A 13,857-nucleotide genomic window follows, 5' to 3' on the forward strand; every position below is an offset into this window, starting at 1 on the left:
GATATTAGCCTACCTCCTTTGAGGTATATAGATCTTTCTCCTGGAAGCATATTTCGGTCGATAAAGACTTAACTCTTATTGAGGTATGTCCCGGTCGATATTAGTCTACTTCCTTTGAGGTATATAGATCTTCCTCCTGGGGAGCATATTTCAGTCGATAAAGACTTAACTCTTATTGAGGTATATCCCGTCCGATATTAGCCTACTTCCTTTGAGGTATATAGATCTTCCTCCTGTGGAGCATATTTCGGTCGATAAAGACTTAACTCTTATTGAGGTATGTCCCGGCCGATATTAGCCTACTTCCTTTGAGGTATATAGATCTTCCTCCTGGGAAGCATAGGTATGTCCCGGCCGATATTGGCCTACCTCCTTTGAGGTATATAGATCTTCCTCCTGGGAAGCATATTTCGGTCGATATAGACTTATCTCTTATTGAGGTATGTCCCGACCGATATTAGTCTACCTCCTTTGAGGTATATAGATCTTCCTCCTGGGAAGCATATTTCGGTCGATATAGACTTATCTCTTATTGAGGTATGTCTCGACCGATATTAGCCTACTTCCTTTGAGGTATATAGATCTTCCTCCTGGGAAGCATATTTCGGTTGATATAGACTTACCTCTTATTGAGGTATGTCCAGGCCGATATTGGCCTACCTCCTTTGAGGTATATAGGTCTTCCTTCTTCGTTCGACTATCTCCTTTCCCTTCCTTATCGAGGGCCCCATGACACCTAACCCATATCAGCCGGCCACCACCATCTCCTCCAAATAAGGAAAGTTTTAAACACAAAATTAAAACTTCCTAATTTGTTTCCAGAAATTTTTGAAATAAAAAAATTTCTCTTTTAAAATTCCCTTCATGGTTAGTTATAAAAGGAAAGTTTTATAAATTAAAATCTCTCTTTTAAAATATATGGATGATTACAAAAAGAAAAGTTTTATCAAACATTTTCCTTAATCCTTTGTAGAAAACTATAAAAGGAAAGATTTAATTTTAAAACTCTCTTTTAAAATCATGTCTTTCACATTAGGAAAGATTTAAATTTAAACTCCCCTTTTATTTTATTTTGGCCGACCACCTAAGCTTGGGTTCAAGGTAAGGTCGGCCACAACTTGACTCATCATGCCTTGGTTTGGTCGGCCACCTTAAGGTGGGTAAAAAGTTGGGTATAGGTAGGTATAAGACTTTATAAATAAGAGGTTACAACAGGGACCGAGAGGAGGAATTAGTTTTGGTCTCCCAATGAACTTGAGCTTCCCGTGTTCGCCCCGAACACCCAACTCGAGTTCATCAATAATAACTCATTCCACTAAAGAGTTATTATTGAACTACCGCACTAATCTCATATTACTATATGAGCTCCTTCTTATCATGAGTGTATTAGTCTCCTTGTGTTTAAGATATTGAATGTCCACTAATTAAATGAATTACTGATAACTCACTTTAATTAATATCTAGCTCCAAGAGTAGTACCACTCAACCTTATCGTCATGTCAGACTAAGTTCACCTGCAGGGTTTACATGATAATTCTTATGAGCTCCTCTTGGGGACATCATCAACCTAGATTCCTAGGACACAGTTTCCTTCTATAATCAACAACACACGCTATAAATAATATTATTTTCCAACTTATCGGGCCTATTGATTTATCGAACTAAATCGCATCCTTTGATAAATTAAAGAAATAAATATTAAGCATATGTGCTTATTATTATATTAGGATTAAGAGCACACACTTCCATAATAACAGAGGTCTTGTTCTTTTATTTAGTTAGTATAAAAAGAAACTATCTCAAATGGTCCTGCTCAATACATTCATAGTGTACTAATGTAATTTTATAGTCAAGATAAACTAATACCAAATTAAACTACGACTATTCCAATGGTTTGTTCCTACCAATTTTAGTCGTGAGCTACTGTTTATAATTTATAAGGAACTGATAACATGATCTTCTGTGTGTGACACCACACACCATGTGATCTACAATATAAATTAATTGAACAACTACACTTAACATATAAATGTAGACATTTGACCAATGTGATTCTTTTATTTCAAAAATAAATGTTTACAAAAGCTAGACTTTTAGTATACATTCTAACAAGATAGTGATTCAAATGGAAAACCCATAGATCTAAAGTATTATAGGAGTGTCATAGCCAATCTTTTATACTTAACTGCAAGTAGACCTGATATTTTATTTGCAGTTAGTATGTATGCTAGATACCAAACTTGTGCTAAGGAATCCCACTTAACTAATGTAAAAATAATTTTTAAATATTTGAAAGCCACACCAAATTAAATGTAGGAATTTGGTACCCTAAAATACCTAATTTTGAGCTAATAAATTATTATGACTCAAATTATGTTGGTTATAAACTAGATCGTAAAAGTACAAGTGGTGGATGTCAATTACTTGAACCATCACTTGTCAACTGGTTTAGTAGAAAATAATACTGTGTTACTTTATCTACTATTGAAGCTGAGTACATAGCAATGAGTGAGTGTGTAGGACAACTGTTTTGGATGATGCACATATTAAAAGACTTTAACTTAGAATATAAAAATGTAAAAATCCATATTGATAACATCAGTTCAATTAACTTAACTAAAAATCTAGTGCATCATTCAAGAATCGAACATATTGAAATTAAACATCACTTTATTAGAGATCGCGTCGCCAAATGAGACATTGAACACAACTATGTTGAGTCCAAGTTAAATTTGGTTGACATTTTCACTAAAACACTACCAGAATCTGAATTCAGTAATCTACGAAGACAACTGGGAATGTGCACGATAGACTAGGACTTTTATTATCAAACAAATTTTCAAATGATTTACACATTCTAGAAAAATTATTTACTTATATTTTCTAAAAATTTCCATATTTCTAGTGTTGCAAAATTATTTTGGCCTTAGTCTAGGATCAAACTCATAGAAAGCATGAACCTATAGATCTGGGGAACAAACATCTCACAAACACACTAGGTCCACCTTGATTGTGTATTAAAAACTTAGAACAACGAGAGATGCGTAGGCCTTTTGCCTAGACTTCATATGCTTATATCAGTACATCAAAATAAGTTTAGGCGATAAATACAATAGTGCATTGTTCAAGTTAAGTAATCCTTTTTTAGTAATTTCTAACTAGACACTAATACTTAACTTGACTAACCAGGTTAACACTACTATCCTTTGATAGTTAGTTAGTAACAAAAGGCTAGATATTTAAGGTCACATTTTAGATGAATATTTTTTAAAAAATATTAGGTTCGGGGGAGGATATTTGAAAACTGTTTTTAAAATTATCATATTTTCAAAAAATATTTTGAGCTATTTTTTTTAGAATGATATTTAAAAACTTACTTAAATATCTGTTTAATGTCTTTTATTAAAAATTTTCAAAGTATATGGTTAAAAAATTATCTTGAAAAATATTTTAAAATACTTGCATCATCATAAAAGTTTTGCTTTCAAAATCCTATTTCAATTTTTTTTAAAAAAATTGCCTTAAAAACTTCTTTAATGTTTCCTTGAAAATGTTTTTTATAAATATTTTTAAAATGTCTTTAAAAAATATTTGCAAAATTTTGAAACCCCTTTCGAATCTTTCTGGTAATTTCTTTCACAATATGTTTTCAAAGTCATCATATAAATCTTTTGGATATCATTGTATAAATTGTTTTACCATATTATTTGAAAAAGCCTTAGAAACTTTTCTTAAAAAAATTTATTCCTCCATCAAATAAACCTGAGTTTTTACCTTTGTCAAGTTTTTATTTGAAAACATTACTTGTAATTTTTTTAAAAAAAGATAGTGTTGGTGCGGTTAGTATTAACGGTCTAACTCAGGTTTTGATGAATGACAAATCAGGTCAAGTTAAGTTTGTCGTGATCTAACACTCTGACCCAGTGTGTAGGCGAAGTCCAGACAGGCCGACGGGCTGACCGGATGTCTGGCACGAAGTCCAAGCGGATCGACGGGCTGACCGGACGCTTGGCGAGAAGTCCAGCTAGGTCGACGGGCTGACCGGATAGCTGGCTAGAAGTCCAAGCGGGTCGACGAGCTGACCGGACGCTTGGCGAGAAGTCCAGCTAGGTCGACGGGCTGACCGGATAGCTGGCGAGAAGTCCAGACAGGTCGAAGGGCTGACTAGACGTTTGGCAGGTGAGTAAAGGTAAGTCACTGGAAGGGAGTGACTGTGAGGACGCGTTCCCGGGAAGGGAACATTAGGCGTCGATCCGGCTTAGATCTATTTTGGATATCTAAGTCGAGATCGTGACTAGATTCCGGTCTCGAAAAGACGGAATCTAAGTCATACTCTTTTTGTTTAACTATAAACTGAACTAACACTCTGTTTTGCAGGTTATAATTTATATATTTACCTCGGATTAATCTTGTTTTGCAGGAAAGGTGTTCCCTGGAAAAAGGTGGTCCGGGCGCCCGGAGGGGATCCGGGCGCTGGAGGTCCGGGCGCCCAGAAGGGATCCGGGCGCCCGGAAGGGATCTGGGCGCCCGGGAGGCAAGTTTCATCCTGTCACGTCGCCGCCACGTGGAGCTCACTGGTTGGACCTGCCACGTCCCACCAGGGCGCCCGGAGGGGATCCGGGGCACCCCAAGCTTCATATAAAAGGAGGGGCAGGGGTGGAGCTTCAACAACAACTCAGAATCTGCTTTCCTACGCTCCTGCAACGCTGCGAAGTTCCGACAATGCTGTTCTTTTAATTTCTTCTTCTGTCGGTATAGCTTTACTTTGTTTTTCATTAGCATTCCTGTATTAGTTTGTAATAGTTATCGAATTGCTAGTGAATTGCCCATCGACACAGGCTCCGAACCAAGTAAAATCGGTTCTGTGTTAGCATTGCTTAATTTTTCCGCTGTGTCTAACTCTCTTCGACGAATTTTTCGTAATCGATATTCACCCCCCCCCTCTATCGAAACATCACGATCCAACAGATAACACTTTATATTTGAAGTAGTTGGTTTTCAAAAACTTATTTTTAAAATTATTTGAAATACTTGATATAATTATTTGAAAACTTGCAAAATCCTTTTTGCTAAATCTTTATTTATATTATTTATACTTCATGCATTAGAAGGGGAGCCTTGGCACAACGGTAAAGTTGTTGTCATGTGACCAAAAGGTTACGGGTTTGAATCCTGAAAACAGCCGCTTGCAAAAAGGAAGGTAAGGTTGTGTACAATGAATCCTTCCCCGGGATCCCGCATGACGAGAGCTTTGTGCACCGGACTGTCTTTTCTTTTTATACTTCAAGCATTACTTTTTTGATGTATGCCAAAAGGAGAGGATAATGGGTTAGGTTAAAAAAAAATTAAATCACGTTAACTCGCTTTACTCAATTTTTAATGCTTGCTTAATTATATTTTTTTTCTAACTTTAACTCAAGTTGTCATTACATCAAAAAGGGAAAGATTGTTGGTGCAAGTTGCACTAATAATCTTGTTATGATGTATAACAAATAGGTCAAAGTTAGATGTGGTGTGTGTCTAACTTTCTATTAAGTGTGCAGAAGTTGACTGGTCTAAAGGACCTGACACCAAGCTGAAATCCAGCTAGGTCTGCAAGACCCGATAGCTGGTGCGAAGTCCAGATAGATCCGTAGGACCTGATATTTAGCGAGAAGTTTGGTTGGGTCCACAGGACCTAACAACCGGCTGAAGTCCAGTTGGATCCGCGGGACCTGACAACTGGCGGGAAGATCTGGTGGTCAAAGGTAAGTCAAACGACTAAAAGTGGTAAGTGAAGGTAAGCAATTGGAGGAGAAATTCAGTGAGGACGCATTCTTGGTTAAGGGAACTGTAGACGTCGGTCCAACTTAGGTCCATTTGAAAAATCTAAGTTGAGACCTTGACTAGATTCTGATCTTGGGGAGACAAAATCTAATTACTACTCTTATTTTATTAATATTGTGCTAACTCTATTTTGTAGGATAAACATATTTTCTGTTGCCTTAACTAACCCTTTTTTGCAGGGAAGAAACTATTGAAAAAAAGGGAGTTCGAACGCCTAGAAGGGATGCGGGTGCCCGGACTCCGAGCGCTCGGACTAGCTCACTCGGGCAGGTGACGTAGGCACTCGAGATCACCTGAAGTTTGTCCAAGTGCCCAGACCAGAAAACTTATCCAAGAGTTAAGTTGGAGCGCATCGACTGGTCGAGCCACGTCAGCATGTTCCAAGCACCCGGAATAGGCTTATATAAGGGGAGCAGCTGCTTAATAGCAACATCTTCTACGACTTTCATTCCTGCGTGTTGTTCCGGAAAAGCTCCTACGATGCTGTAAAGCTTCTCCGACAACCGGCAATCAAGATCTTCTTATTTTCTCTATTGTTAATAACATTATTTTTAATTCTTGTACTTAACTTTTGATACATTTGAACTATTAGTGGATTGTCCAACGAAAGTACTCGACGAGTGTGCACCTTGGAGTAGGAGTCGTCGAAGGCTCGAATCAAATAAAAACTACTTGTGTTAGTGTGTGATTATCTTTTTCCCTCTAATTTCTTTCTTTTATTATTCCACTGCATAATTCGCTCTCAGTTTTCAAAAATTGCTATTCTCCCCCTCCCCCCCCAACCTCCTCCTCCTCTAGCATATTTACAGTCCTACAAGAATAAAAAATGAGAACATTAGAGAGAAAGTCAGAGTTGCATCTATTGAGGAAAAACTCTGAGAGTCTCGTTTAAGATGGTACGAATATGTACTTAGACTACCAATAAATGCTCCAGTTAGGGGATGTAAAACTATAATAAATACGCATATCAAATGAGGAAGAGAAAAATCAAAAAAAGACTTAGTTAGCAATAATAAAATAATATAAAATTTATTTAAGTATAGTTGAAAATATAGTAGGAGATAGAGTTTAATGACCTAAAAAGATCTATATAATCGACCCCACAGGATAAGATTTAATTATTGTTGTGTTGTTGTATCAATTTATATTTAGTCTGTTTTTGTTGACCTCCAATTTTGTATTTTGAATCCTTGTTTGGTTTTTAGGAGTGTACACAGTTGCCCAAAGATCCTTGACACGATAGAAATTGGGTTTTGATTTACCTAGTTTACTTTTAATTTTGCTCGTTTTAATATTTAATTATTGTGTATTCAATTAGTACTCTCTTTAACAAAAGGAGTTAAAAGGAATCAGTACATATTTTTGCTGAATAATTCTTGTTTATCTCGAGAGACTTATTGTTGTTATAGTTCTTGGTTATCTTTACTATATTGTCACTTAGTTGGGTTCCTCTTGGTATGTGGAATCACACCCCGACCCATGACAAGGCAATTTGAAAATATAGTTGCTAATCTTTATTAATTTTAGTTTGCACAAAATTATTGCAAAATGTGCATTATGGGTTTCTTATGACCCAGTCTATCAAGGGTTGGAGTTGATCATCAAGGTGGAGAGCTTGGACAATGTGCAACTTCCAATAGGCTTCTAGAATGCACAAAGGCACCAATGTATCAGTCAGTACATACAGAAAAGCAAAGAAGTGTAATTGGGCCATGGGTGTAAAATGTCTACCATTCGAGAAGTTTTTCAATTTGAAATCAAATTTCCTATAGGGTTAAAATTATGAGGCCAATAGCATTGGATGTTGGTCAAAATGAGCAATAGCTCAACATTGTTGAGTACATGATGGGTACATAAAAGAAAGTTTGTTATCCTTCATATTCTATCTATTCAAAGGTGTTAAAATGAAATTAAGGTTTTCATTTTCAAATCCAACATTATTCAGATCCGAAACCTTAATCACTACATGCCATTATATAAAGGTTATTCCACACAAACAGTTAGCATAGTCGCATCATAGCTTATCCTCGTATCTTTGTTCATGGAGTTTGCAGCCTTTTTTCTAATTCATGATAGGCAATTGGTTTCATGGGCAGGCTTGGCTCCTAGTGTATATGTAGAATTGTTGCTTACCTCTCTCACTCTTCATGTCAACATTGCAAGTCATAATTGTTTAGACCCAACGCACCTCAAACAGTTAAAATATATTCCTTCACCATGCTACCACAGGGTATCTTCCTCATGTCTAAATCCACCATCTCTATTTAACCCTCTTAAATCTCTGGATATGCATTCTAGCAAAAACAATAGCCTGACAGGAACTTGACAGTGGATTTTATGTAGTCAGTCACCTATAGTGAGGTACTGGATGCTGTCATAGACAAGAATAAGGCCTGTTATTAGAGCAGGAACCATAACAATCAGGGGAGTTCGTTAGATATCATCTCAATTTTTAGTATCAATAGGTAAAAGACTATGCAATAAAGTTATCCCTGACTCAATAATACAAAATAAAGGTAATAAAAAACATAGAAGTAATATGCATCAAAACAATTTAGGGTGCCAAGATCAGAAGTTACTCTGGTGCATGATAGCGAAAAGTTCCAAGGACCCGGGTTGAATGAAGACGAGCAGCCATATCTGGTGCCTGATTTAAGAGATGCTTTGTAGTTCTCAAACAAAACGACATTGCATGATCTAATGTCGCAGCATGAATTATTGAAGGCTTAACCTTCTCATGAAGATACTCCAGGCCCTTTGCAGCATCAACAGCAATCCTTACTCACTGCATCCAGTCGAGCGGAGGACCAGCTTGTGCCTCTTGGACTCCTTTTCTTCCTATACTTTGAAAAAGATCAGACATTTGTTGATAAAAAGCATGATAGTAAACCATCAGATACACAAGTGATAACGCATGTTTCAATGAATGATGAATTACCAGGAAGAATGTCATGTAAAGAACCCATTGTTGCAAACTCAAAACCCAACAATCGAATATTTCCTTCAACACAATATCCTAACATCTGCAGAAGATTTTCATGCTTCAGCCTTGACACAAGGGCTACCTAATGTTTGAACAAGGTGCAGTCACTAAAGAGGATAATATAAATTGGTGATTTATTTGTTTTCCTTCAAAGAAAGTATACATAAATGAAACATAGAGAATGAACTATTAACAGTACTTTTATACTAGAAATAAAACCTGAGTCAGAAATTCAGTATCAGTATCTTGCTCGGATGTTGAATCAAGCTTTTTCAAGACCAATTGCTTTCCATTGTCTAACTCTGCAAGATACACTCTTCCATATGATCCCTCACCAACTAAAGATTTTGGTCCAAAATTATCAGTTTTTTCTGTTAGTTCAAGTAATAATAGTGCAAGCACTTCTATAGGTGGTGGGGCCATTAGTGATTCAATTTTTGGAGCAGCAGAGTACTTAGAGAGTATTGGAGTTCCTGGACAAAAGGAAAGAATCATAACATGAGAAAATCATGCAGAATAAGATTTATATATTTGAAACCAAGAAATAATATCCCAGACTATATTGCGGTACACCAAATATGTTTTCCAGTATTCTACAAGGAGAAATTTGACTAAATGAATATAACATATTCAATGAGACATGTTCTCTGAGTGTTGCGCTAGTTGAGTATGCATTGGTAGACTAGTTTATGAGTTATTCTTGAAGTACCAACAAATACGAACTCAAGTGTGATCATCTGACATAAGTATGAATCTAAATGTCGGACATGATTTTTTTTCGAACTGGGAGACAGAGATTCAATACTAAACAAACAAGGTCCAAGATTCTGAGGACAAGACAATATATTCAGTTATTGATTGAGTCACAAGAGAGGTGAGCACTTCTTCCTATTCAGCCTGACATTGCTTCTTCCTCTTCAAGATGCAGTTGTACCACTTCTTCCTCATCACGACACAACAGCAGTGTTGTTGGTTATGTGAGGTCTCCCTTTATCCTTCAGAACGTGATGTACAATCCCTGTCTTCCTCTTTGACACAACACCTCAGTTTTACTGAACCTTGGCTCCTCTTATTCGTTCTTCTTCAGCTCTACCAAACATGAATCTTAAGACCTGACAATAGAGGTGAATCTCCTCCTTTGCTTCTTCCTCTTTTCTTCCTCCTTTATTTCTTTTTTTCTTGCCTTTTGTCTTCTCTACTTCTTCCCTTAATATAGCATAGGTCATTTAGTCATCTCAAGCAAACAAGTGGGCACTTTACCCTCCACAATAGCAGAGTGTCTGTGGCATGCCTCAGTAATCCTTGGAAATAAATGGATAGATGTGAGGGATAGTGCGAAAAGTAAACTCAAAGAAATTCATAACAAAAGGAATTAGAAACTCATTTTGATGAACCCAAATCAGAATAATTACAAGTTGTGACTACACCACAACCTGAGACGCAGGAACAACATTTTTCAGGTAGGACTGGTAGGAGCCTAAGGGATGTAGTTTTCTCATCTTCCCACACTTGGATGTGCTCTTAGGCAAGGACGATGAAATTACAATGTACAAGGAAGCGACGTGGGAGATAAACTCTAAGAAATGACTTGTGGTCATGAAACTCATAATGGACTTCATGTACACTAACTAGGCATTGACCTTAATTACTTCACCTAAAGGTGTAAGCATACACGCTCAATGCTGTGAAGGCTGTGGAGATTGAAGAAGCTTACATGAGGCAACCGAAGGACCATAGGATGAGAAGCACTGAAGTGGTATTGGAGTAGCCTATGGAGCATAACTTAGCATGGCCAAGTTGACAGCTCGATGGCTTAAAGTCCAATGAAGAAATCCAATCGATTGATCAATGACAGATCAACTGAACAACAAGTAAAGATTAAAGGGTTTTATAAAGAGGAGCAAGGTGGACATTTAAAAATTGGCAAAATAAAGATTGTTTAGATCTTATTGAGCCTCTCTATTGTAAACTGTTAAGTCTTCCTCTCTTAAGCTTCTTATAGTTTATGTTGTGTGTCTCTCCACCACTTGAGGTTATCTGTGTTGGAATGAATGACACAACTGGAGGGGAGGAGTGTGAATAGGTGCTCTCACTTTTTCGTTGTTTGTGGGAATGAATGTTTGTGCTCTCAACATTCTTTTTAAATCCTCCATACACCCTTTTTTATAGGTCTTTTGTTCATCTTGGAATCTGTTAATCAGTCAACCGTTTGTTGTCTTCCAATCATCTACCCCAAGGAGCGACAAAGAATTTGAATGTGACTATAGTTTTCTCCACACCCCAGGTCTGCAAATTTCTATTTTGACATTAGTTGATTGGTCAATAGAAACTTCGTCATCAGTTTAATGTTATATTATGAAAATTATAGTTTAAAATCTCAAGCCGTATCAGAGTTTAGATTTATAATTAGAATGATACGATTTCAGTACCGTATCGTGTCGTGCTAGTAAGGTTTCTATATTTTGTAAATATAAAATATATTAATTAAGAATATAATATATAACATCAATATTTATATATATATAATTTTTAAAAAAGAAAAAAATATAGAGATAAATAAATAAATTATTATATATTTTTAGAATTAAAATAAATAAAATATATAGTTAATTAGATAATTCTATTAGGGTTTAATTAATCCTTTTTAGATTATTCCCATTATACTTAAAAGTTGATCAACTTAAATTTTAATTAAAATCCCATAGTATGCTCACGTGACCCCTCGTCAGTATTTTTTAAAATATAATAACTAAAAATAAGATATTTATAAAAAATTATTTTAAAAAAAAAACAAAAAATATAGAGATAAATAAATAAATAAATAATTTACTATATATTTTTAAAATTAAAATAAATAAAATATATAATTAATTAGATAACTTTATTAGGATTAATTAAACCTCTTTAGATAATCTTAATCATGGCTAGGAGTTGATTGAGATAATTAACCTAAATAAATAAAAAAATCCGTTTACTCTTGCGCAACCCATTGCTCGTGCCGCAGGGGTCATGCGAGCCTTCTGAGGCAACCGCAAGGGTCGCGCGACGCCTTAGAGGCTACAACTAGGGTCGCTCGATGCCTTTACAACTACCGCAGAGCCTGGTGCTAGGGTAATGAGCGAAACGAAATGTTTCACCTGTTTCGCCCGGCTCGGCATGTATTTTAAACATTAAAAAAATAGCTAAAATAGTCTAGTTTTAAATTATCTAATCTATATTTAATTAACCTAGATTCCTCATCTTTAGGTAAGTTAATTATTTCTAGACTCTAAATAGATAGATATTTCAAACTTACTAGAAGCTATGTGACACCATCCTTCTGCTAATAAAATTCTCTTACATTACCTAAACACCCTCTCTCTCTCTCCCTCTATGCAAACCGCATACTATCAACAATGTTTAGCACCTAACATAGGTCCAAGAGGAAGTTGTTAGTGCAATCCCTTGATCAAGGTTGACCAACTCTATGGTTTAAAATTTTGTTGTTTGAGCAATATGATTAAACGATATGTGGTGTTTGAAAAAGATGAGTGTTTGAGCAATAGATGTCTAGCTCAATGAATAGATACAAGGCTCTCAACCTTGTATTCGCGGGTTCGAACCTCATGGTGTGCAGAATAAATATATGAAATATATTTCGTCAAGCTTGAATAAACATTTGGCATTGAAAAAAATCTAAGTAGGATTAAGGTGGACCGAATACTTAGTAGATGAGAAGTCCAAGTGAGTTAAGATTGACTGGACACTTAGGAGATAAGAAATCTAGGTGGGTCAAATAGACTAGACACTTGACACTGGAGAAGGTATCAAGAGTGACCGATGTTAGGCAATGAGTGAAGTCCTACAAGAGTGAATTCTATTCGAGTGAAAGTTCTGGCACGGTGAGGTTGACATGAGGCTCGACAAGTGGAAATTTTGAAAGGTCAAGGTTGATCTGAGGTTGGGTCAGTGAAAAATTTTGATAGGCCAAGGTCGACATATAATAACCAAGCTTAAAATCCTAATAGGTCAAGGTTGACATATAATAACCAAGGTTAAAATCCTGATAGGTCAAGGTCAACATATATTCGGCAGACAAGGAAGTACCGGAAGCATGGATCTCTTGGCACTGACAAAGCAATAAACGAGAATTTCTGAAAATATTTTTCTATCTCATTTTAGTAAGAGGATTACAATATATAGACATCAAGAATTATCAAATCTTATAATCATAGGGTCTTCTAATATAAGAAGACATAGCTATAATTATAGCTTATCAAATCCCTTAATCCTATGGTTTAATATAGGATGAAATACAACAATAATTACAAGGGGTATATACAACAATAATATAAATCTTAGAGAGGCAATCAAAGGATATACAACTATAACAAAAGGAAAGAAGAATATATTGACATCCCCCCTTAAATTGATAGGTAAGTCTATCAGCAACAATTTGATACTAAGAAACTTGTGTCATTGCTTTTTCAAAGCTTTTGCAAAAACATCATCTATTTGAAAATCAGTAGTAAAATGAGGAAGAGTGATAGCACCTCGAATAAAGGCCTCCCTAATGTAATGGCAGCCCATCTCTATGTGCTTTATGCATTCATGATATACTGGATTTGTAGCTATTTGAATGACACTAGTATTATCACTATGAAGTGAAGTAGGATTAGGTAGAAGAAATCCAATTTCAAAAAAAAAAAAAGACCATGTAACCATACAATTTCAAAACAAGACATGACTCTATATTCAGCTTCTGGAAGATTTAGAGACACAATCCTGCTTTTTACACTTTGAAGAAATCAATGCATCTTTAAGAAAAATGCACCGGCCTGTTGTAGACTTCCTAATTATAAGTACCTCGGGTTGGTTTTGATATGATAAATCAAGTAAAGTTAGGTTCTGTTGTTTTTGATGTCTTATCTCTAAGTGTGCAGGAGCTTAGGAACACAAGAAGTTGAGCGAAAAACGTAGCAAACGAGAAAGATGACACTAGAAGCGAGTCGACGAGTTCGGTGCATTCGAGGGACGAGAAGCTGCGAAAGAGTATACTGGTAGAGCGA

General features: G+C 36.0%; 1 pseudogene; it reads right to left on the reverse strand.

Annotated features, from left to right (window-relative positions):
• Positions 1-8,401: 8,401 nt before the first annotated feature.
• LOC122030398 overlaps positions 8,402-13,857 on the reverse strand; it is a 55,097-nt pseudogene continuing 49,641 nt past the window's right edge.

Source organism: Zingiber officinale, chromosome 10B, assembly GCF_018446385.1.
Source record: "Zingiber officinale cultivar Zhangliang chromosome 10B, Zo_v1.1, whole genome shotgun sequence".
Lineage (NCBI taxonomy): Eukaryota > Viridiplantae > Streptophyta > Magnoliopsida > Zingiberales > Zingiberaceae > Zingiber > Zingiber officinale.